General features: G+C 46.8%; 1 long non-coding RNA gene across 1 annotated transcript in view; it reads left to right on the forward strand.

Annotated features, from left to right (window-relative positions):
* Positions 1–25,609, forward strand: part of LOC134948276 (uncharacterized) — a 61,453-nt gene extending 35,844 nt beyond the window's left edge. Inside the window, exons 2-3 of the long non-coding RNA XR_010182940.1 lie at positions 24,623–24,714; positions 25,535–25,609. This is a non-coding gene — a long non-coding RNA (uncharacterized LOC134948276). The remainder of the gene's footprint in view (positions 1–24,622; positions 24,715–25,534) is intronic.
* The last annotated feature ends 797 nt before the right edge of the window (positions 25,610–26,406 follow it).

Raw genomic sequence — 26,406 nt, forward strand, 5'->3', positions numbered from 1 at the left:
TTACTTATTAATACACTTATTTTTTAATATTACGTAAGGCTTTAAAATAATGGTATAATATTGTGAACTATAAATATCTTTAATAATTTTTTTTTTTTTAAAGATCTTAAATGTTTCTTTTAAAAATCTGTACTGTACCACCATGCCAGAAAAAGCTGATATTTGTTGGAGGTCAGCCAACCATCTTTGATTTTCCCATCATTTCAAGTACAGTTATTTTTTCTTGTGGCCAATATTATGCTCATTCTTGGGTCACTTTGGGTTTATGTTACCAGATCCTCTGTGTGGTTAAAGTAGTTGTGTTTCATAGCTTGAGTGGTATCATTTTCTACTCAAAATAGACTGACAGAATAATAAAAGCTACAAGACCTGACCACATTTCTTGACACTGCTCAGTCTGTGTATATTATCAGTGAGTCAGGAGACTGACAATTGTATAACGCTAATAAAAAGTCATGAATTTTACACTAACACTTTCTTGGCTATTTCGGTTGGCAACTTTTTCTTTATTTTTCAGAGTTTTTCTTGATTCAGATAATGAATCATTGTGGGGTTATTCTGGAATACTGTTAAATACTTAATATGGATCACTTCACACAAGCAACCAAAATTAATTTGATTGTATAAAGTATGTTCAGAGTTGTGTTTAATTTACTAAATTATTATTATTCTTTTTTTAATATATTGATGTTGAGTTGCAAAATCATGACACCATAATACTAGACCAGGGATTTTCAACCTTATTCAACTCAGTGGCCCCCACATCGGCCACCACTGAGAAAAAACTAGTGATGAGCGGGTTCGGTTCCTCGGAAACCGAACCCCCCGAACTTCACCCATTTTACACGGGTCCGAGGCATACTCGGATTCTCCCGTATGGCTCGGTTAACCCGAGCGCGCCCGAACGTCATCATCCCGCTGTCGGATTTTCGTGAGATTCGGATTCTATATAAGCAGCCGCGCGTCGCCGCCATTTTCACTCGTGCATTGGAAATGTTAGGGAGAGGACGTGGCTGGCATCCTCTCCGTTTTTATTCATTGTTGATGCAAATATTTGTGCTTGCTTTGTATTATTAATATAGGAGGAGTACAGTGCAGAGTTTTGCTGATCAGTGACCACCAGTTTTATCCGTTCTCTGCCTGAAAAAAAAAACGCTCCTTATCCGTTATCTGTGCTCAGTGTGCTGCATATATCTGTGCTCACACTGCTTAATTGTGGGGACTGGGGAGCAGCAGTATTATATAGGAGGAGTACAGTGCAGAGTTTTGCTGACAGTGACCACCAATATACGTTGTCTGCCTGAAAAACACTCCATATCTGTGCTCAGTGTGCTGCATATATCTGTGCTCACACTGCTTAATTGTGGGGACTGGGGAGCAGCAGTATTATATAGGAGGAGTACAGTGCAGAGTTTTGCTGACAGTGACCACCAGTATACATTGTCTGCCTGAAAAACACTCCATATCTGTGCTGCATTGTAGTATATAGTAGGAGTACAGTGCATAATTTTGCTGACCACCAGTATATAATATATAGGAGTACGGTACAGAAGGCCACTGCTGTACCTACCTCTGTGTCGTCAAGTATACTATCCATCCATACCTGTGGTGCATTTCAGTTTTGCACAGTTTGCTGACCACCAGTATATAATATATAGCATTACGGTACAGTAGGCCACTGCTGTACCTACCTCTGTATTGTCAAGTATACTATCCATCCATTCCTGTGGTGCATTTCAGTTTTGCACAGTTTGCTGACCACCAGTATATAATATATAGCATTACGGTACAGTAGGCCACTGCTGTACCTACCTCTGTGTCGTCAAGTATACTATCCATCCATACCTGTGGTACATTTCAGTTTTACACAGTTTGCTGACCACCAGTATATAATATATAGCATTACGGTACAGTAAGCCACTGCTGTACCTACCTCTGTGTCGTCAAGTATACTATCCATCCATACCTGTGGTGCATTTCAGTTGTGCGCAGTATATATAGTAGTAGGCCATTGCTATTGATATATTACTGGCATATAATTCCACACATTAAAAAATGGAGAACAAAAATGTGGAGGTTAAAATAGGGAAAGATCAAGATCCACTTCCACCTCGTGCTAAAGCTGCTGCCACTGGTCATGGCCGAGACGATGAAATGCCATCAACGTCGTCTGCCAAGGCCAATGCCCAATGTCATAGTAGAGAGCATGTAAAATCCAAAAAACAAAAGCTCAGTAAAATGACCCAAAAATCTAAATTGAAAGCGTCTGAGGAGAAGCGTAAACTTGCCTTGTCATCGTGGGGTGATAGAGATTGGCCACAGTCACAGGCAGACAGTCACGCAGTGATTGGCGTATCTCCTGAGACCGTCTTGTTTTAAAAAGCAAATTCTCAATCCTAATTTCAGGGTAAAATACATGCTTATAATAAGATTTTAAACCTACTGGTAAATCTTTTTCTCGTAGTCCGTAGAGGATGCTGGGGACTCCGTAAGGACCATGGGGGTATAGACGGGCTCCGCAGGAGACATGGGCACTCTAAAGAACTTTTATTATGGGTGTGCACTGGCTCCTCCCTCTATGCCCCTCCTCCAGACCTCAGTTAGAGAACTGTGCCCAGAGGAGATGGACAATACGAGGAAAGGATTTTGTTAATCTAAGGGCAAGATTCATACCAGCCCACACCAATCATACCATATAACCTGGAATACACATAACCAGTTAACAGTATGAATAAATACCAGTATCAGTCAAAGACCGATTCCAACTGTAACATAACCCTTATGTAAGCAATAACTATATACAAGTCTTGCAGAGTAAGTCCGCACTGGGACGGGCGCCCAGCATCCTCTACGGACTACGAGAAAAAGATTTACCGGTAGGTTTAAAATCTTATTTTCGCTTAAGTCCTAGAGGATGCTGGGGACTCCGTAAGGACCATGGGGTTTATACCAAAGCTCCAGATCGGGCGGGAGAGTGCGGATGACTCTGTAGCACCGACTGAGCAATTGCGAGGTCCTCGTCAGCCAGGGTATCAAACTTGTAGAATTTTACAAAAGTGTTTGAACCCGACCAAGTAGCTGCTCGGCAAAGTTGTAATGCCGAGACCCCTCGGGCAGCCGCTCAAGAAGAGCCCACCTTCCTAGTGGAATGGGCCTTCACCGAATTTGGTAATGGCAATCCAGCCATAGAATAAGCCTGCTGAATCGTGTTACAGATCCAGCGAGCAATAGTCTGCTTCGAAGCAGGTGCGCCAATCTTGTTGGCTGCATACAGGACAAACAGACCCTCTGTTTTCCTAACCCTAGCCGTTCTGGCTACATAAATCTTCAAGGCCCTGACTACATCCAAGGACTTGGAGTCCTCCAAGTCACTCGTAGCCACCGGCACTACGATAGGTTGGTTCATATGAAATGAAGACATCACCTTAGGTAGAAATTGAGGACGAGTCCTCAATTCCGCTCTATCCACATGAAAAATCAAATAGGGGCTCTTGTGAGACAAGGCCGCCAATTCTGATACACGCCTTGCAGATGCCAAGGCCAATAACATGACCACCTTCCAGGTGAGAAATTTTAATTCCTCCGTTTGAAGGGGCTCAAACCAGTGATATTTAAGGAACCGTAACACCACGTTAAGGTCCCAGGGTGCCACTGGGGGCACAAAAGGAGGCTGGATGTGCAGCACTCCTTTCACAAAAGTCTGGATATCTGGTAAAGAAGCCAATTCCTTCTGAAAGAATATAGATAGGGCCGAAATCTGTACCTTAACAGAGCCTAACTTTAGGCCCATATCCACTCCTGTCTGTAGGAAGTGGAGAAAACGGCCCAGATTGAAATATTCCGTAGGAGCATTCTTGGTTTCACACCAAGAGACATATTTCCGCCAGATACGGTGATAATGTTTCGCCGTCACCTCCTTCCTAGCCTTTATCAGAGTAGGTATGACCTCCTCCGGAATACCTTTTTCAGCTAGGATTCGGCGTTCAACCGCCATGCCGTCAACCGCAACTGCGGTAAGTCTTGGAATACGCAGGGCCCCTGCTGCAACAGGTCCTCCCTGAGAGGAAGGCGCCAAGGATCTTCTGTGAGCTTTTCCTGAAGATCTGAGTACCAGGCCCTTCGAGGCCAGCCTGGAACAATGAGTATCGACTGTACTCTTTTCTGTCTTATAATCCTCAAAATCTTTGCGATGAGAGGAAGAGGAGGAAACACATAGACCGACTGAAACACCCATGGTGTCACCAGGGCGTCTACTGCTACTGCCTGAGGGTCCCGAGACCTGGCACAGTACCTCGGAAGCTTTTTGTTGAGGCGTGACGCCATCATGTCTATTTGAGGAATTCCCCAGAGACTCGTTATCTCTGCAAAGACTTCTTGATGAAGTCCCCACTCTCCTGGATGGAGATCATGTCTGCTGAGGAAGTCCGCTTCCCAGTTGTCTACTCCAGAAATGAAGACAGCTGACAGAGCGCTTACGTGATTTTCCGCCCAGCGAAGAATCCTGGTGGCTTCCGCCATTGCGACTCTGCTCCTTGTCCCACCTTGGCAGTTCACATGTGCCACTGCTGTGACATTGTCTGATTGAATCAGAACCGGTAGGTTGCGAAGAAGACCCTCCGCTTGTCGAAGGCCGTTGTATATGGCCCTTAATTCCAGCACATTGATGTGCAGACAGGACTCCTGGTTTGACCATAGTCCCTGAAAATGTCTTCCTTGGGTGACTGCTCCCCATCCTCGGAGGCTCACGTCCGTGGTCACCAGAACCAAGTCTTGAATGCCGAATCTGCGACCCTCTAGAAGGTGAGCACTTTGCAGCCACCATAGGAGAGACACCCTGGCCCTGGGGGACAGTGTTATTTTCTGAAGTATTTGTAGATGGGACCAGGACCACTGGTCCAGAAGATCCCACTGAAATGGCCTTGCATGAAACCTGCCAAAAAGGAATGGCCTCGTATGAGGCCACCATTTTTCCGAGAACTCGAGTGCATTGATGTACTGACACTGTTTTTGGCTTTAGCAGGTCTCTGACCATGTTCTGGAGGTCCTGGGCTTTTTCCGACGGTAGAAAAACCTTCTTTCGTTCCGTGTCCAGTATCATTCCTAGGAACGATGGTCGAGTCATTGGAACCAATTGCGACTTTGGCAGATTGAGAATCCAACCGTGTTGTTGGAGCACCCTCAGGGAGAGCGACACGTTCTTCAGCAATTGATCTCTTGAACTCGCTTTTATCAGGAGATCGTCCTATTATGGGATAATTGTGACACCCTGCCTACGCAGGATCACCATCATTTCCGCCATTACCTTGGTGAAAATCCTCGGGGCCGTAGAAAGCCCAAACGGCAACGTCTGAAACTGGTAATGACAATCCTGTACAGCGAATCTCAGGTACTGCTGATGAGTGGAATATATGGGGACATGAAGGTAAGCATCCTATATGTCTAGCGACACCATAAAATCCCCTCCTTCCAGGCTGGAAATTACAGCTCTGAGCGATTCCATCTTGAATTTGAACCGTTTCAAGTACAGGTTTAGGGATTTTAAATTTAAAATGGGTCTGACCGAACCATCCGGCTACGGGACCACAAACTGGGTCGAATAATATCCTTTTCCCTGGTGGTGCAGGGGAACCCTGACAATCACTTGCTGTTGACACATCATTTGAATTGCAGCTAATACTACCTCCCTCTCTGGGGAGGAAGCTGGTATGGCCGACTTGAAAAACCGGCGCGGGGGCACTTCCTCAAATTCCAGCTTGTAGCCCTGGGAAACAATTTCCCTCGCCCAAGGGTCCACGTCCGACTGAACCCAGACTTGGCTGAAGAGTCGAAGGCATGCCTCCACCGGTGCGGACTCCCATAGGGGAGCCCCAGCGTCATGCGGTGGACTTAGCGGAGGCCGGGGAGGACTTCTGCTCTTGGGAACTAGCCGAAGCAGGTGTTCTCTTACCTCTACCCTTACCTCTGGCGAGGAAAGAGGAGCCCCGACCTCTTCTGGACTTATGCGACCGAAAGGACTGCATCTGATACTGTGGAGGTTTCTTTTGCTTGCTGTTGGGGAACAAAAGGTAAAAAGGTAGATTTACCCGCGGTAGCTGTGGAAACCAGGTCCGCGAGACCGACCCCAAACAATACATCACCCTTGTAAGGTAAGACCTCCATATGCTTTTTTGAGTCCGCATCACCCGTCCATTGGCGGATCCATAAGGATCTTCTCGCCGAAATAGCCATGGCATTGGCTCTTGAACCCAGTAATCCAATGTCTCTTTGAGCGTCCCTCATATATAAGACTGAATCCTTAATATGAGCTTATGTTAACAAACTGGTATCCCTATCAAGGGTATCAAGGTCAGCTGACAGGGTATCTGTCCAAGCTGCTACTGCACTGCATACCCATGCCGACGCAATTGCCGGTCTAAGTAAAGTACCAGTATGTGTATAAATAGACTTTAATGTAGTCTCTTGCCTGCGGTCCGCAGGAACCTTGAGGGCCGCCGTGTCAGGAGACGGCAGCACCACCTTCTTGGACAGGCGAGTTAAAGCCTTGTCCACTGTGGGAGAGGATTCCCAACGTACCCTGTCCTGTGTAGGGAAAGGGTATGCCATAAGAATCCTTTTGGGAATCTGCAGTTTCTTATCTGGAGTTTCCCAAGCTTTTTCACATAACTCGTTAAGTTCATGAGATGGAGGAAAGTTTACTACCTGTTTCTTCTCCTTAAACATGTGCACCCTCGTGTCGGGCACTGAGGGTTCATCAGTGATATGCAAAACATCTTTTATTGCAATAATCACGCACTGAATACTTTTTGTCACCCTAGGGTGCAATCTCGCTTCCTCATAGTCGACACTGGAATCAGAGTCCGTGTCGGTATCTGTGTCCACTATTTGTGACAAGGGACATTTCTGAGACCCCGACGGGCCCTGTGAGTCGGTGTAATCCGTAGATTGACCCCCTGTCGACACCCTGGACTCTGCTTTGTCCAGTCTCTTATGTAATGATGCTACACCTGCATTTAACATATGCCACATATCCATCCAATCCTGAGTCGGCACCACCGACGGGGACACACCACTCATCTGCTCCACCTCCTCTTTGGATAAGCCTTCCGCTTCAGACATGCCGACACACACGTACCGACACCCCACACACACCGGGATATAGCTATAAGGGGACAATTCCCCAAAGCAGGCCCTTTAGAGAGACAGAGAGAGAGTATGCCAGCACACACCCAGCGCCAAACTGACACTGGAATAAACCCAGATAGCAGTTTTATATGAAATTACACTGATTTCCACTCACTGCGCCTGTAATGTGCCCCCCTCCTCGTTCAGCAGGGGAGAGTCCGGGGAGCCAGCGGCGGGCTTCGGTCCCGCTTCAATAATCAAAAAATGGCAGGGGATCATTTATTTGCTGCCTCCGCAGCCTAATAAACATATTTATTGCCAGTAATGAGGTTTATTGCTGCCCAGGGCGCCCCCCCTGCGCCCTGCACCCATCTGTGCCATGTGTGTGTGTTGTGTGGGAGCAATGGCGCGCAGCGTTACTGCTGCGTGCTTACCTCAGGAATATCTGAAGTCTTCTGCCGCCTTGAAGTCTTCTTTTCTTCTCATACTCACCCGGCTTCTTTTTTCCGGCTCTGCGAGGAGGACGGCCGCGCGGCTTCGGGACGAACCCCATGTTGAGACCTGTGTTCCGACTCCCTCTGGAGCTAATGGTGTCCAGTAGCCTAAGAAGCAGAGCCTATCATTTAAGTAGGTCTGCTTCTCTCTCCTCAGTCCCACGATGCAGGGAGTCTGTTGCCAGCAGAGCTCCCTGAAAATAAAAAACCTAACAAAATTCTTTTACACAGAAAACTCAGGAGAGCTCCCTGTAATGCACCCTATCTCCTCTGGGCACAAGATCTCACTGAGGTCTGGAGGAGGGGCATAGAGGGAGGAGCTAGTGCACACCCATACTAAAAGTTCTTTAGAGTGCCCATGTATCCTGCGGAGCCTGTCTATACCCCCATGGTCCTTACGGAGTCCCCAGCATCCTCTAGGACGTAAGAGAAATAAAGTTAATTAAAGCAATATGCACTCCTCCCATCTGTAATGTCACCAACAGTGACCACATGCAGTCCGTTTTAAAAAAAACAGGGCACTCACCAATACACAAATGGTATAACCACTGTTTAATTTTACATCTCCATTGGGAATCTCCGGTTATGAGAAAACAGCGGACTTTCATATTCATACCACTGAGCTGGTCATCATTCTCAAGACACATTGGAACCCGACAGGAAAATACAAACACACTGGCCCTGTATCACAGTCACACACTCCCTCCCCCCAAGGCCTGCCCTGTATCACACTCGCACACTCCCTCCCCCCGCAGTCTGCCATGTATCACACTCACACACTCCCTCCCCCCGAAGCCTGCTCTGTATCACACTCACACACTCCCTCCGAGGCCTGATCTGTATCACACTCACACACTCCCTCCCCCCGAGGCCTGCCCTGTATCACACTCACACAATCCCTCCCCCCGAGGCCTGCTCTGTATCTCACTCACACACTCCCTCCCCCCAAGGCCTGATCTGTATCACACTCACACACTCCCTCCCCCCGAGGCCTGCCCTGTATCACACTCACACACTCCCTCCTCCCGCAGCCTGCCCTGTATCACACACACACACTCCCTCCCCCCGCAGCCTGCCCTGTATCACACTCACACACTCCCTCCCCCCGCGGCCTGCCCTGTATCACACTCACACACTCCCTCCCCCCGCAGCCTTCCCTGTATCACACTCACACACTCCCTCCCCCGGCAGCCTGCCCTGTATCACACTCACACACTCCCTCACCCCGCAGCCTGCCCTGTATCACACTTACACACTCCCTCCCCCTGCGGCCTGCCCTGTATCACACTCACACACTCCTCCCCCCCCCCCCCCCCCCCGCAGCCTTCCCTGTATCACACTCACACACTACCTCACCCGGCAGCCTGCCCTGTATCACACTCACACACTCCCTCCCCCCGCAGCCTGCCCTGTATCACACTCACACACTACCTCACCCGGCAGCCTGCCCTGTATCACACTCACACACTACCTCACCCGGCAGCCTGCCCTGTATCACACTCACACACTCCCTCCCTCCGAGGCTTGCTCTGTATCACACTCACACACTCCCTCCCCCCCGCAGCCTGCCCTGTATCACACTCACACACTCCCTCCCCCCGCACTGTATCACTCTCACACACTTCCTCACTCATGCTCTATATTAAACTCTATCCCCTGCAGAAGCTCATATGCAAGACACACACACTATAGAAGTTAACATGGAAGTAACACACACACACACACACACACACACACACACACACACACACACACACAAAGAGGCTCACACAGATACACAAGTCACATACAATTCCTTCCACTCACTCTTTACCTTACACTACAGCAGAGACCAATGCAGTGTCAATGGCTGGGTCAGACCTGGATGTTGTGCACCGTGTGCAGCAGGCAGATCTCCTCTTCTCCAGCCATGTGCAGCAGCAAGCCCTGGCAGCCTGAGTCCCGCATAGCTCCGCCCCCTGGGTCCAGTGTAGCCCCGCCCCCTGCCGAGTTCCTTTATTCCCTGTGAGTACCCGCTGGCCGCTGGCATTTGGAGCCACTCGGTCGGCAGTATGAGTCAATGTACTACTAGTACCAGCTACAGGGGCGGTGCTTCACACTGTCACTGGCAAGCTGCTGTAGCAGGGACATTTATTTCCTTGCTGCAGCAGCAGCAGCAATGCAGATGCAGTGGGCCTATTGTGATGGGGGGCCTGGAGCTGCAGCTCCACCCGCCCCATTGTTAATCCAGCCCTGATTGTACCCCACAGTAATTGCAGCTCACATTGTCTTTCACAGTAATTACAGCACACATTGGCGTCCCCATACTAGTTACAGCACACATTGGCCCACACACTAGTTACAGCACACATTGGCCCCCACAGTAAATTCAGCACACATTGTCCTCCACAGTAATTACAGCTCACATTGTTTTCCACAGTAATTACAGATCACATTTGCCCCCACACTAGTTACAGCACACAATGGCCCCCGCAGTAACTAAATAAAAATATACTGTATCCTACAATACTTCAGTCAGTTAGTAAGTTCTGTAACTGTTAAGGAGCTGTTTTCCATCTCCCACCTTTAGCGGTGCAGCCAGCAGTGAGGAGCGACAGGAAGCACTGGACGGACTGACTCATAGGTCATGGGTCGGGCTGCATTTAGGCCATCCAGAAGATCTCGACGCTGCCCAAGCCCAAATTGATAAATTAAAGTGAGGCAGCATGCATCTTTTGTGGCACATTTCAAAACCTCTCACAGCACACCAGTTGAAAAATGCTGACCTAGACAGTGAAAATACTTTGCTTTGTTCATAGTTATTTCAAAAAGACTTGTGAATTAAATAGGGGAGTTTTCTTTAAAGTTGGGTAGCATGGGTGGTGTAGTGGTTAGCATTACTGCTTCACAGCACTGAGGTAATAAGTTCAATTCCCAGTTATGGACAGTTGGTGTGGAGTGTGTATGTTCTCTCATGTTTATGTAGGGGGTACTCCTACATCCCAAAAACATATTGGTGGGTTAATTGGCTTCTGACAAAAATGAATCCTAATGTGTATGTTGGTCTATGTGATAGGGCAGTGGTTCTCAAACACAGTCCTCAAAACCTCAAACACATCATATTTTCAAGGCGCACAGGTGTACTCATTACTGACAGTCAGATTTTACAGGTGGAGCTAATTATTTCACTTGTGATTATGTGAAGACATCTGGAAAACATGAGCTGTATGGGGTCCTGGGGAACGAGTTTGAGAACCTACTGTATGTGATAGGGCATTGGTCCCAAAACTTTTTTGAATCACGGCAAACTAGAGCATCAGAATTTTTTCCACAGCACACCTAGGCCAAAAGTTTCTTTTTGACAAATTTAGAAATAAATAAAGTAAATTGTGTTTTTATGTCATCCTTATGTTGTCACTCAACCACACAATTGTGTGGTTAGGGACAAGATTTGCTGCTTCTGTTTATCCACATATTTTATAACTGGCAGCCACTAGTACTGGTTTTCTCTATTGTATTGACCATAAATGATTGAAATTGGTCCTGGACCACCAATCCAAGGCATCCCTGCAAGTGTCTCAAGGCACCCGAGGGTGCCACAGCACCCAGTGAGTGTGACTCACTGTGATAGGGAATATAAATTGCAAACTACACTGGAGTAAGGACTGATGTGGCTAATTATTTTCTGTAAAATGCTGCATAATATGTGTGCGCTATATTATTAAATGTTAATTAAATATAAATGTTAGGTACTCCACTTGACATTAAGATGCAATTATTCTTCTCTTTCACAATCGAAAACAAGATTTACATTTTAAGTTTTTCATATTAAAAAGAGTTAATTATTTTACACAGAGCTGTAACAATGTTGTCACAATGTAAAAGAACTAAAGCACAAACTGATATCTTTGCAAACTTATGGGCAGATTTATTAAGCTCGGTGAAGTGATAAAGTGGAAGGTGATAAAGTACCAGCCAATCAGATCCTAACTGCTATGTCACAGGCTGGGTTTGCAAAATGTCAGTTAGGAGCTGACTGGCTGGTCCTTTACCACCTTCCACTTTATCACTTCACCGAGCTTAATAAATCTGCCCCACAATTAACAAAGTTTTATTTCATTCTCTAGATGGAACCAAAGACAAAGAATTCAGTGAGGTGAAGCAGTTTTACTTTGATGTCCATTTTTACACAGCGCAAAGCAGTGTCGGACTGGGGCATGAAGGGCCTACCAGGGAAATGCAATTACATGGGCCCACTAAAGGGCGTTGCCATATGCTGGAAGGGGTGTGTCCTCATGACCAGAGAGGAGAGGCCAGCCATTATGGGCACCACCTAGCTTAGCTGGGTTACACTGGGAGAGAGCAGCAGTATATGCGCCTGGGTTCCACCTGGAGAGAGCAGTAGAATCTGTGCCTGGGTTACACCTGGAGAGAGCCGTACTATACGCGCCTGGGTTACACCAATAGAGAACAGTAGTATATACGCCTGGGTTACACCTGGAGAGAGCAGTAGTATATGTGCCTGGGTTACACCTGGAGAGAGCAGTAGTATATGTGCCTGGGCATATTTTTATTTATGCACAGCTTCCATTTTATAACAAAATATAAACATTATAATCATATTTACAATTATATAAATAATAAATAGAGATCATTACATCATTATATTTACCGTTTACATAACTCAAATATGTTTTCCATCACTTTATCACACTTTCATTTTAAACATTTTCCTTGATCCACATAATTTCTGTGAATCCATTTCAGGGAACCCCCCCCCCAACATTCCCCACTTAGCTGACTCAACATTTAACACACATTTATCCATCTATCATAAACCCTCCACCTCCATACACTCCCACATTAATCCACAATCCTACCTTCATTCATACCTTTCACCCTCCATACATACCGGACTACCAACAAATAATTATAACTAGAGTAACATATCTGCATATTTTAAGGTGTGTGCAAACCCCTTCTTTAATAAAATGAAACAACAAAACCTAATCAGCTGAGAAAAAGAGACCAGGACAGAAAAGAACCTGAGACTGAAAAGAGGAAATCTTCCACTACCCACTAAGTGGGTTTCAACTGGCGCCACAATCTGGACCAGCTGACAGTGTCCAATCTCTTCTTCTCCAGATCCATCATCCGACTCACCTCATGAAGAATACGACCCACCACCTCTTCACAGGGAAGGACTTTTCCTCTCAAACTTACCAGACACCGTGCCTGCCACGTGTGGAACCTAACCGCTAAGCTGACTAAAAAAATTGTGCCTAAATCAAAGCCCCCATACCCTTTGAATGCCCCGTAAACCCATTCCAGGTAACTGAGCCCCGAAAGGCAAGGGATGCCTATGGCACCCGACACTGTTTTGTAAACCTTTACGTTAAAGGGACATCTACAGAAGAAGTGGTCCATGACATTCCTCCTGTGGGCAAACACGTTCATCGGCACTTCTAAATTTGATATTTCCCCTAACATAAAGCCTCCCTTGAAAAGAGAACCAGGCAATATCCCTAAGCTTCAGTGGTACCCTCTGGGAATTTACCAGATTCAATCCTTCTGTGAGAACATTACCTGGGCAGTCTTTCAGGGCCAATGGGACATAAAAGTGGGAACACAAGACCCTCTTCCCCAACTCCTTTTTCGAGAGATCTCTTATATCACCCACCTGCAGGCCCCATCGCCTGATCACTTTCAGACACTGGATCACATAGATCGGGAGGTAGCCTCTCTGTGACCGAAAAATTCTCAGTCTGCAATCCTGTAACCATACTCTAATAAAGGGAGACACCCATTCCCTAAAGCCATTTACCCACCGAGGGGGCGTCTCTAGGCAGAGACCACCAACATTTAGCTTCAAATAAGCTGTTACAAAGAAGACTACGGGGTTTACCATATCCAAGCCCCCTTCAGCCCTCGGTCTGTAAGTGATACCTCTTTTCACAATGTTCATCTTGTTCCCCCACAAAAGCAGAAAAAACAAGGAATTCAGTCTAGTCCACAAAGACTGCGGCAAAAAACATACATAGCTGACATACAAAAACATTGGGATCAGGTAAGTTTTACACTGGTCCACCCTTTCCCTCAGAGAGAACTTCCATCCTATACAGCTCTTTACGGGTTGCACCATCCAGTTTCCCAACCCAATTTGTACTGGCATAGTCACCAAATTTGATGCCTAAGATTTTTATACATTGACTGGCACTGGGGAGGCTGTCTGGAAGATCAAACTTGTTGCCTTCCTCCCCCATCCAGAAAGCTTCACACTTGTCCTGATTGATTATGGAACCCGAAGCGCTTGAATATTCCATGATCAGTTGGTCTACATCACGTGCCTCTGCCACCGATGACAGGACTACCGTGACGTCATCAGCATAGGCTACTACACTCAAAGGAAACTCTGGATTCAGCTGCACCCCTTCCAACATGCCTCCCTCAACCCTTCTTATAAAAGGATCGATTGCAAACATGTACAACAGAGGGCTCATGGGACACCCCTGATGAACACCAGAGTCTACTGAAAATGCAGGCCCTAACCAACCATTCACAAGTTGGAAGCTCTCTGCCTTTTTATACAAAACTTTCAACCAATTTACTGCCCTTATAGGGAAACCATACCTTTCAAGTAAGGCCCACAGGTACTCATAATTGACCCGATCAAAAGCCTTAGACTGATCCAATGCCAGCAGAAACTTATTCAACTTTCCAGCCCTGCACCTTTCAAGAGCATCCCGGACACCAAGGACAGCAGTAAAGGTACTGCTGCCCTTTACAGTACAGTGCTGGGAAGGCGAAGGTACAAGCTCTGAAAATTCCCTTAGCCTGTTGAAAAAGATTTTTGCCAGAATCTTTCTGTCCATATTGAGAAAAGCGATGCGGCGCCAGTTCTCAATATGGACTGGGTCCTTACCTTTGGACAGCAAAATAAGAGCTGACTGTCTCATGGAGGGAGGGAGTTCACCCTCACCCAGGCTAGTATTATATACTTCCGTAAGACAAGGAGCCAGGATATCTGAGAATTATTTATAGAATTCAGCTGTTAAACCATCTGGTCCTGGAGATTTTTTGGGAGTTAACCAGCCAATTGCCTCTCTGACCTCCTCCACACCTATTTCGCTGTTCAAACAGTCAAAAGAAGCATCTGGCTCCACATGACCAGGTGTCTCCCTCAGAAATGCCTCCATCGTTTCTCTGTCAAGTGCCCTCCCAGACAAGAGTTCAGCATAATAGGACCTGATAACTTTTAGGATGCCTTCCTCACCCTTCTGAAGCACACCCTCTCCATCAACAAGCTCTCTTATCTCTTTAACATCAATCCCCCTTACACAACTCTAGTAGGGATCCGGGGAGTGGTACTTTCCGTAATCCCTCTCCAAAATCAAAGAAGACAGACGGCTATACTGATGTTCTCTCATCTGTGATTTCACTCGGGAGATTTCTCCACTATCCCCCTGTTCAGAGATCAGGAAATCTAATCTCCTTTTTAGAGTATAGTAGGTATTTTTTTAACCAAGTTTCTTTTGACTACTAGCCTCCTGAAAAGACTTCGGAATCTCTTTTTTACTTCCTCCCACCACTCCGATCTACTCCAACCAGCCTCCAACAGTGACTATTGAGCCTGAAAATACTCCCTGAAAGACTGTCTCACTTCCTCTTTCTTGAGAAGCTCAGCATTCAGACGCCACAGACCCCTTCCTTTCTGGAAGGATTCCGAGGCATTCAAAACAAAACTTAAGTACCCGTGATCGGAGAACTCTACAAACTTTACATCTGAAGGTAAAGTGCTTGAGGACTCCTTAACAAAAAAACCTGTCTATCCTACATCTGCACTGACCACAAAAGTAAGTGTAATCCATGAGGTCTGGTTGATGTTTAATGTGTACACTGACTAGCCATACTAACTAAAAAATTCTCATCATAGCCCAGCCTCAGTCCTCTGGAGCCTCCCCTGTCTTTTGGCCTAATGATGGCATTGAAATTGCCCCCAAAGGTGACTTGCTGGGCCGTGAAAAGAAAGGGTTTAATCATTTCAAAAGACATTTCCTATCCCAGCGGGACTGGGGGCCATAGATGTTGATATGCCTAAGGTTATGTCCTCTTAAAGTGACATCCAAAATCATACACCTTCCCACTTGTAACTCAACAACCTTGCGCACAGTTACCATGTCGGTAAAAAGTACCGCCAGCCAGTGCTTAAAGTGGTCCAAGAGAGGTGGTGGAACTCACCCCCCCTCCCCCGGCGCCCATGCATTTAAGGTATTGCGCGCGCCGTAGGCATGCGGCCCAAAAAGGGTGCGTGTTCTAAAAAAGAAAGGGGCGTGGTCGCACAATAGTAATAATGCCCACAGTAGTAGCACCCCTAATACACATAATGCACACAGTAGTAGCACCCCGTAATACACAATGCCCACAGCAGTAGCGCCCCTTATACAATGCCCATAGTAGTGGTGCCCCTTATGCAATGCCCCCAGTAGTAGTACCCCTTATGTCCCCAGGAGTGATGCCCCTTATGAAGTGCCCCCTTTACATTGCCCTCATTAGTAGTGCCCCCATTAGTAATGCCCTTAATGGTAATGTCCCTGTGTAGTATTTCCCCCAGTAGTAATGTCGCCTGTAGTAATGCCCCCAGTCACTTAGCCCCCTGTAGTTTAGCCCCAGTAGTTATGCCCCCAGTGGTAATGCCCTTGCAGTTATGATCCCAGTAGTTTACCCCCCCTTTAGTTTAGCCTCTCAGTGGTAATGCCCCCTGTAGTTTAGTCCCTGCAGTTATGCCCCCCAGTAGTAATGTCCCTAGCAGTTTAGCCCCAAGTAGTAATGCCCCCAGTAGTTTAGCCCCTGTAGTTATGCCCCCAGTAGTTTAGCCCCCTTGTAGTTTGCCCCCAGTAGTAATGCCCCCACTAGTTTAGCCCCTGTAGTTATGCCCCCCTGTAGTGATGCTACCTGTAGTTTAACCCCTGTAGTTATGCCCCTGTAGTAATGCCCCCAGTAATAATGCTCCTCTGTAGTAATACCCCCAACAGCTTAACCCCTGTAGTTATGCCCCCAGTAATAATGCCCCCTGTAGTTATTCCCCCAGCAGTTTTGTCCCCTGCAGTTATGCCTCCCGCAGTAATGTGCTCCAGTAATAATGCCCCCTGTAGGAATGCCTCCAGTAGTAATGTCCCCCTGTAGTAATGCCCTCAGTAGTTTAACCCCTGTAGTTATGCCCCCAGTAATAATGTCCCCTGTAGTAATTCCCCCAGCAGTTTTGTCCCCTGCAGTTATGCCCCCAGTAATAATGCCCCCCTGTAGTAATGCCCCCAGCAGTTTAACCCCTGTAGTTACGCCCCCAGCAGTAATGTGCCCCAGTAGTAATGCCCCCTGTAGTAATGCCCCCAGTAATAATGCCCCCCTGTAGTAATGCCCCCAGTAATAATGCACCCCTGTAGTAATTCGCCATGTAGTAACGTGCCCCAGGAGTTTGCCCTCAGCAGCTTGCCCCCTTGTAGTTAGCCCCCAGTAGCTTGCCCCCAGTAGATACACACACACATAAAAAAACAAAACACCATACTCACCGAACCCCGCTCCCGCGTCCGACTGCTGCTGTACTCTCAGCGTCCGCTCCTGAACACTATGAGAGAGACGTCATGACGTCTCTCCCATAGCGTGCACTCACTGAGCCGGAGCCGGAGCTCAGTACTGAGCTCCTGCCTTCAATTGCCGCTGCGAGAGAGAGAGAGACGGGCGCCCGCTGGTAACACAATCTCAGCGGGCGCCCGGCTTCTCCCTGCGGCAGTGGCAGCACACAGCAGGTTAGGTGAGCCGGTGGAGGCGGAACTGCTTTCTGTCTCCAAGTGGAACTGACGGAACGCAGTTCCGCCCCGTTCCGGCTCACTTTAACCCCTGCCGCCACCCCACCGTACAGCTCAGCAGCAAGAGACCAAATAGAGTGCCCGCGCCCCCACTCACTTTTAGCTTTGTGAAGGGCTGTCAATCTGTTGATCCGGGTCTCCTGTAAGAGCAAGATGTCCACGTCCTGGTTGTAAAAAAACTCAAAAGCCAGATACCTATGGCACATCGAATAGGATGGGGATCCATGGTTCCAGATTGTTGAAATGGACTATGCACATACATTACTCTAGCTATCACCACAACCCCCACCACCAACACCACAGTCCATACATGCCACCCCATTCACTTCCTCAATCACACCAGCACCTGCCACTTTAGGACCAGGGTCAGGGGGTTCCCTTGCATCCAATGACCCAGAGCCAGACTCATTATTTAGATTGATCTGACTCTCAGATTCACTCTCTGCTTCTTTCCCTATCACCATCACTTCCTCCTCAGCAGCAACCACCTCCACACCTACCTCCTCATCCTCAAACAGTGGCTTCCCAAACTCCTCCTCCTCTTTTCCTTGCTCGAGTTCAATCCCTATTGGATCCCACTCTAAACTTTCTGCTGCAATATCCTCTATTTCACTGTCTGCATTCCCTTCTCCCTCCTCCCTCCTTCTCTTCCCTACCATCTTGATTACTTCTTTCCTTTCTTTGTTCTTTCTTCTCTGTCTTCTAGGTTTAAGTCTTGGTTCCCCTTTTTCTAGAACCACTTCTCCCTCATCTTCCTCATCTGTGAATACCCCAAACCTATTTGAAAGAATCCCCTCCTCCTCCACTTTCCTCTTTGTTGTTTTCACACCTTTTTTACCCCACCTGAAATCAGGATTGGGGCTGGGATTGAGGTTGGTATTGGGCCTGAGGCTGAGCTTTGCTTCCTTCTGACACTTTCTTTCCAATTTCCCATAACATTTCTTTCTCTTTGTTCACTTTAACTACTCCCCCCCCCTAGTAATTCTCTTTTCTGAACTACTACCTTCCTCAAAATTCATGCAACCCCTGTTGTTATGAATTGCCATGGGGCAACAACTATAGGGATGCCCCATCTCCCCACAAAGGTTACATTTAACCTTATTACATGTTCTAGATGTATGTCCACTCTCCCCACACATCGAACATTTCACACCACCACAGTCACCACTGAGGTGCCCAGCCTCACCACACTTAAAGCATGTCCTTGGTTGACCAGTATAAAATATCTACACCCGGTCTCAAACTATGTACGCAGCAGATGGAATATGGCGCACACCGGTCTCCACAGGATGCAGACGTACACTTGTCAACCAAACACCTCCCCACACTCCCATTGTGTGGTCCGTTTTCCTGATGTTTGATTGCAATTCACATTGCCTGCTTAACCAAAACTGCAGGTATGGATTAATTGTGGACCAGGGTGGTCACTTTTATGTCATTTTGCTTCTCCATCAAATCTGCCTCTTAATTACAGTAACCATTCTTGTCCTTATTTACTGACCCCTTTCTCCAAAAATTAAACAATGTTTCCTTATTATAAAAGCTGAAATCATACTCAACAGATTTTATAGGGTGAATACAAGCATATAAATCTCTAAGTAACCCCAAGAGAAAAAAATGAACCTAAGAAAATCAGTCTTAGGTGGGGGATCACCATCACCCACCCACCTAAACTGTACTAGGTTCTGTCTCACTCTCTGGCCACCACTACCACCACCAAATCTTGAATCCTTATTTCCAGAATTTTTCTCCATATCTGCCGCCTTCTTTGCATAAGACATTACTTCAGGGTTAGGCTTGCCCGCACTCCCTCCACCCTCTGTCACTGAAAAAGAAACAAGTGGAGCTTAATAGACATTTTCCCTTTGCATCCCCCCCCCCCCCCCACATTTTTATCCTTTCCTTCTGGGATGTCTTTAGAATTATTTTTCTTTACTTCTGCACTGATTATCGACAATGCTTCCTTCACCCTGGCTGGAGCTGGAATGTTCCCATACATTGACTCTGCAACTGCTTTCTCACCAGCATCCAAAGTCTCTGGATTTAGGACTTAGAGCTGGCAGACCTTGAGCCAAACCATCAGTTATTACAGTTTTCCTCACTGCCTTTCCCACACCTCCCTGCACTTCTTTGGGCACATCCTGCACAGTTACACTAGGACCTGCATAAGATTCAAGCAAAATGTTAACAGGCTCATCCTCCATGCCACCCTGCGCCCTGCATAGACCCGACGCCGAGCCCTGCCCTCCAGTCCTCACCGACCTGTAACCTATTACAGCATTTTCATTACTGCTACCATCGCCCCCCGGCACCTTGGAAGCCACGAGTAACCCCCGGGAACCCCCTCCTGACAACACCTGCACAGATCTTATTTTGCTTGGTGCGCCACCAGGGATTCCCGGGCCGCCGTCTGCTCCCCTTGCCTCTGCTCCTGTCTCCATATCAGCTGATGATGCTGCGTCCAGAACTACCACGGCCACTTCCTGAATCACAGGCACGTTACTTTGGAGTAGCTAGGGATTCCTCCATCTCCACACTCTCTTCTTTCTCCAGGTCACTCAACGCCTTTGATGAGGGTGTAACCTGAATTCTATGTACTGCAGTTAACTTCTTCCCAGCTGGTAAGGAAACTTTTGCCTTTTTTTCTTTTCTCCACATTCTTTTAAGGATGTTATTCTAGCCTTTATATTGCTCATGGTTGCTTGTATTTCATTCATTTCACCCTGGATCCTGACCCGCTCCAAATTGGAAATTGTATTACATTTTCTCTTGCAAGCATAATACCGGGATTTAAGTTTAGCAGCTTCTGCCATTAATTCCTTTAGGCCTAAATGGACCCAGTAATCTTCATCTGAAACATCATTATCACAGTCTGAGTCCTCTGCATCTGAGATCCCCTCTGTTACACTGACATTAACCCCTTCCTTGCCTGGAGGCACAGCCGCTGCAGCGACTGTACCATCCCCACCAGTATTCTTACTGGCAGAGGTGCCTTCCACAGTCTTAGGGGTACACAATCTTCCTGCCGATCCCTGCTACTTCACAGGGGCTCCGGCAACACTGCTGGTACTCCTTGTAATCCGTGACTGGCTGGCTGAATCCACCATCCCTTCCTGTCCCCCAACCCCTACAGCTGGGGAAGGGGGTGGTGTGGGGGATGCCTGCCCCTTCTTCATAAATCTGGGACCTGATGGCAGCAGCCCCAGGCCCGGGCTCAGGCCTGGGCCTTCCACCTGCTTAAACTTCCACTCTTCCCCTGCTAAGAGCAACAACTCCTGCCCAGGAATCATGCAGGGGGGCAGGCACTCTCACTCTGCTGCACTGCTAGGCTCTGGAGCTCAGGAGCTCCTGCACATATGTCTGCACACCAGGAGAGAGCAGTAGTATATGTGCCTGGGTTACACCTGGAGAGAACAGTAGTATACACGCCTGGGTTACACCGGAAGAGAGCAGTAGTATATGTGCCTGGGTTAAACCTGTAGAGAACAGTAGTATATGCGCCTGCGTTGCACCTGGAGAGAACAGTAGTATATGTGCTTGGGTTACACCTGGTGAGAACAGTAGTATGAGTGCCTGGATTACACAAGGAGAGAGCAGTAGTATATGTGCCTGGGTTACACTTGGAGAGAACAGTAGCATGCGCGCCTGGGTTACACAAGGAGAGAACAGCAATATATGCACCTGGGTTACACCAGGAGAGAACAGTAGTATATGCGCCTGGGTTACACCTGAGAGAACAGTAGTATGCGCGCCTGGGTTACACCATGAGAGAGCAGTAGTATATGCAAATGGGTTAAACCTGGAGAGAACAGTAGTATGCGTGCCTGGGTTACACCTGGAGAGAACAGCAGTATATGCGCCTGGGTTACACCAGAAGAAAACAGTCGTATACGTGCCTTGGTTACACCTGGAGAGAACAGTAGTATATGTGCCAGGGTTGCACCTGGAGAGAACAGTAGTATACGTGCCTGGGTTACACCGGGAGAGAACAGTAGATACAAATAATGACCCCAGTAGTCCCAGATACAAATAATGACTCCAGTTGTGCCAGATACAAATAATTACACCAATAGTGCCAGATACACATACGCCCCCAGTAGTGCAGTGCCAAATAAACATACGCCCCCCGTAGTGCAGTGCCAGATACACATACGGGGGCCAGTAGTACAGTGTCAGATGTACATACGGCTCCAGCAGTGCCAGAAATACATACACCCCCCAGGAATGCAGTGCCAGATACACATACACCCCTAGCAGTGCCAGATACACATCTCTGGTCTCATGGTGGGTGCCATTTGAAGATGCTGCACACTGCAGGGGCATAGCCCTCTTGAGTGCCATGGTGATGCCTTTCTACCCATCATGGGTCCCTGGAGAGAATCAGGCATGGAACTCAATACCAATCCCAGAGAGCCCCTCTCGGAGAGCCTTACAGTTGAAAAGACGTATTTGTAGAATGGGGTTTTAAGAAATAACATGATGAAAAGGCCAGTGGGCCTTGAAACGTCGTTTGAATAAAGCACTGGCTTTCTTTTGTACAAAGTCCGGAGGAGTGCCACCTGCTCCTTGCTCTTAGGGACACCTGCATTGGTCTACTATCTTCTAGAAAGTCACCCCGGCCTATATATTGGATATCCCAGAGTGCACTTTCTGTGACTGTGTGTGTGTGTGTGTGTGTGTGTGTGTGTGTGTGTGTATATATATATATATATATATATTAAACTGCATCTGCATATGGGGTCTGGTGGGGATATTTGTAAGCTCCTTATAGTGTTCCATCCCCCCATCTGTATGTTCACTACTGACCCCCCCCCCCCTCCTCCATATGTGCTGCATGCCTCCCAACTGTTCCAATTTTTGCGAGACAGTCAAGTTTTTTGGGCACTGTCCCACCCGTGAGCCGCAGTGTCCTGCAGTGGGGGCAGCGCAGAGGTCACTCACAGCTCTGCAGAGTAGCGGTGAATAGATGCTGTGGGCATCCACACAGCATTTATTCACGGGATTCAGAGCAACTGGGGCATGTCAGCAGCTCACAGAGTGCTGGGAATGCCCCCTCAGTGATAAAATCACTTTGCCGCGCAGATGTCCCGACTCCCACTTCATCAGTGTTAGGAGGTATGTGTACTGTATTGTGTATTGTGCCCCAGTGCCTGTGTTTTCCCTTTATGCTGTTTCCAAGTGCAAACCACCCATCAGGCTGTAAGATCTGTATTGTCTGTGGTCCCGCAGAAACCCCCATATGTTACTTACCTTAAGTTGTTTCCTTGTTTTTCCCTCGGCATTGGCAGGGTTCCTCTTACAGGTGGCAGCCGCATTACAGTGACGCTGCTGGGTGCAGGCATGTAGTCAGATGCTGGAGAGCCGGTGCATCAGGCCTATGAGAAACAGGCCTATGAGAAACGGCTGTGGTGGCACCCCTTGGCAACCATAGTTACAATCGCCTCCTATGTACCTTCACATGACTTGATGTTACATGTGTCAGCATGGAGGAAGCGCTGAGAAACTATGTGGTACAGCCTTATAGAGGCGGATGCACCTGATTAGACCCACAGTAGCGACATACGTAGTGTAAAAGGAAGAGGCTGCATACAGAGACATCCTTCAGTACTTTGCTAGATTCAGTGGCGGCCTCCAGGGTCCGGCACCCCTAGGCAGCTGCCTAAAGCTGCCTAATAGTAGAACCGTCCCTGTATACAATATGTGACTTGGCAGGACCCTTTTTAACAAGTAACAGTAATAGAAAGGTATATCAATTTCTTGAAGAGATTAATAACTGTTCTACCTTGCTTACTGCAACCCCATCAAGTCATTAATATGTATTTAAAGATACAAATAGCACTTAACACTTTTAGAGCCTATTTACTAAGCCTTGGATGGAGATAAAGTGCACGGAGATAAAGTACCAGCCAATCAGCAACTACCTGGCATGTCACGGGCTGGGTTTGAAAAATGACAGGAGCTGGTTGGCTGGGACTTTATCTCCGCCCACTTTATCTCCATCCAAGGCTTAGTAAATAGTCCCCTTAGTCCTGGATACTCTGCATTACTTGTGGACAATGAAACAAAGTGTATTGTCCCAGTAAACATGAGTCCATCATGGAAAGTAGTCCAGGAATGCAAAAAGTCCCTGTCATTCAATATAGTCTGCCTGACACGAACCTAGAAAATCTGTTTATGCAACTAATGCTTTCCTCATCTTACTGATCACATTCCCATCTGGCTCACAAAAGTAAATCTTCTGCCAAAATAATGTAGCAGTCTTTAGAAAACTGACTTACATAGTTTCTGTCTTCCTGACAATCCGATCCTAGTTTATCACTCTTGAGCAGAATACTCTAAAATGGTTTTCTCACATAAAAGTAAGTTGCAAAATTGAACTTTTCATATCACTTTAATGCTGTATATACTGTATTACCAAGTTTAGTTGATCCTTCTCCTTGATTCACACTGAACTTTTGAATAAAAATAATGGTATGATTTCCCTGCTGTACATTATAAACTGTTACATGGCTATATAGGGATCCGGTCAGGAATCACGACAGCCAGGATGCCAAATGACAAGCCAACAGGACTCCAGGCAGATAAGCTGCGGAAGGGGGAGTAGGTTCAGGCTGCGGGGAGAGGGTTAGGGTTAGGCTGCAGGGAGGGGGGTTAGGTACCCCGCAGGAAGTTAGAGTTAAGCTGTGGGGCAGGGGAAGGAGAGGGGTAGGTTTACGCATGCAACGCTTTCGATACTGATCAAGCCTAGTAATATAAAAACGTTGCACGCACCATTGTTCATTCATGGGTGTAAGAATGCCCTGCTACCTCCTAGAAGAGGTTCCACCCAAGCAATGCCCTTTTCTTGGCGGTAGGGGTGGCTAACAGATAGATAGATAGATAGATAGATAGATAGATAGATAGATAGATAGATAGATAGATAGATAGATAGATAGATAGATTAATATTTCGTACCATGTGCCACAACATTCAACAGACGCTTTATCTGTTGAAACTGTTGGGCCATGCAAAACGATAAGCGATAAGACAATGCTGATGTAAAAGTATATTATTGCATAACACTTGTCATGTGCTAGCGATAGATGAATTGTATGAGTAGAAATTAACTTTTAATTACCTTAGTTGAGTGTCCATATAACGACTCCGCATTTCTTTATTCCGCAGGCCGCTGAGCTTTGGTGAATGGTCCCGGAACGCAATTCGGAGGACTCTCTAGGGAAGAGACGTACATGAGAAACAAGGCACTCGCACAAAAGGTAGGGCTTAATGCCCAATTAAAAAGGGGTACAACACCCTGGTGGGCTGGGGGATAATTTAAGAGACACTTGTGCACCCCTGGAGCCTTACCAGATCCGGCCGACCTTGGCAGGCAAGGGCGGGGAGGACCAGCGTCGGCTATTTCACACAGGCGTCAGAGTGGCTGCACTGCTTGACCTAGTCAGCTTGCATCTCGCCATCCGCTTGCCTCACAACGGCTTCGTCTGGACATCAAAGGGGGCCGGTAAACCACGAGTAAACACCTTTCTTTTTTCCAAATACGCCTTCTCCACAGTAGCACCTCCTTTCCGCTGTGAGTCTCATCCTCGGGAGGTCTTCTCCATTCCCTCTCCATCAGCAGACGCCACACGCAATGCTTTCAACACTGATCAAGCCAAGTAATATAAAAATTAAGCTCGCACCATTCTTCATTCATGGGTGTAAGAATACACTGCTACCCTCAAGGAGATGTTCCACCCACTCAATGCCCTCTGAATCTGTTCTTGGTGGTAGGGGTGGCTTACATACAGATATATATATATATATATATATAATAGTTTGATCGATAGATAGATAGATAGATAGATAGATAGATAGATAGATAGATAGATAGATAGATAGATATTTCGTACCATGTGCCGCAACATTCTACAGAACAGATGCTTTATCTATTTAATTTGTTGGGCCATGCAAAATGGTAAGCTAAAAACAATGCCGACGTTAAAGTTTATTATTGCGTAATACTTGTCCTGTGCTAGCGATGGATATATTGTATGAGTAGAAATGATATTTCCGTAACAGAATTTCTTACTTCCGCAGGCTGCTAAGCATTGGTGAATGGTCCTGGTACACGGTTCAGAGAGCTCTCCAGGGAACAGAAAATCGTAAGGACCAGGCATCCGCACACAGGTGAGGCACGGACTACGCTGCTGAATTGAGTAATTGGTTATTGCTAGTCCAATGTCCTTTGATGGCGGTATTCACCTGTAAGTGCTTCAGGGACAGTGGAAATTTAGAAGTTCTGAAAGACGTATTGCCTAAAAGCGGCACACTTTGAGCTCTGAGTTATATAATATTTGTGTAAATCATATAAAATGCTATTAATATGATGTTTAATAAACAAATACAGACAGCAGTAATTCTAAGCACACAATATCCATTATAAATATTAAACGACCTCACTAACACGGTCGCCACACATGCGGAAATGCTAGTATCTGCATGTTTTATGTAACGGGAGCTCATTCATTTTTTTGGGCCCGATGAGGCCGCCTACAATTCAGCATGCTCTGACTGTTGGGAGCCACCCAGCCCCTTATGATGAATAGCAACTAAACATTAAATCTCAGTTGACACTGACAACAAATACTTTATTGTATATAGAAAAATACACATAAGTAACATTTTATATCAATTAAAAATACATTCCCAGTTTGTTCATGTCTCTAATTAGAAATCCCAAATAATTCATAGAAGCTAATGTACAAATATTGGATTCCTCAAGTTGGTATGTGGGATATTGCCCCAATTTATTGTCTTCTCAATATGTATACACTTATAGTATACAGGCCCTTATTCAGCTTGGGTCACAACAGTCCAAAAATTGTGGACTGTCACAGTGTGATCGCATCCCGGAAGGATTTGATTGCACTGTGACTGACAGCGGCAGGCGTTGGCGGGATGACAATGCG

This window comes from Pseudophryne corroboree, chromosome 1 (assembly GCF_028390025.1).
Source record: "Pseudophryne corroboree isolate aPseCor3 chromosome 1, aPseCor3.hap2, whole genome shotgun sequence".
Classification (NCBI taxonomy): Eukaryota; Metazoa; Chordata; class Amphibia; order Anura; family Myobatrachidae; genus Pseudophryne; species Pseudophryne corroboree.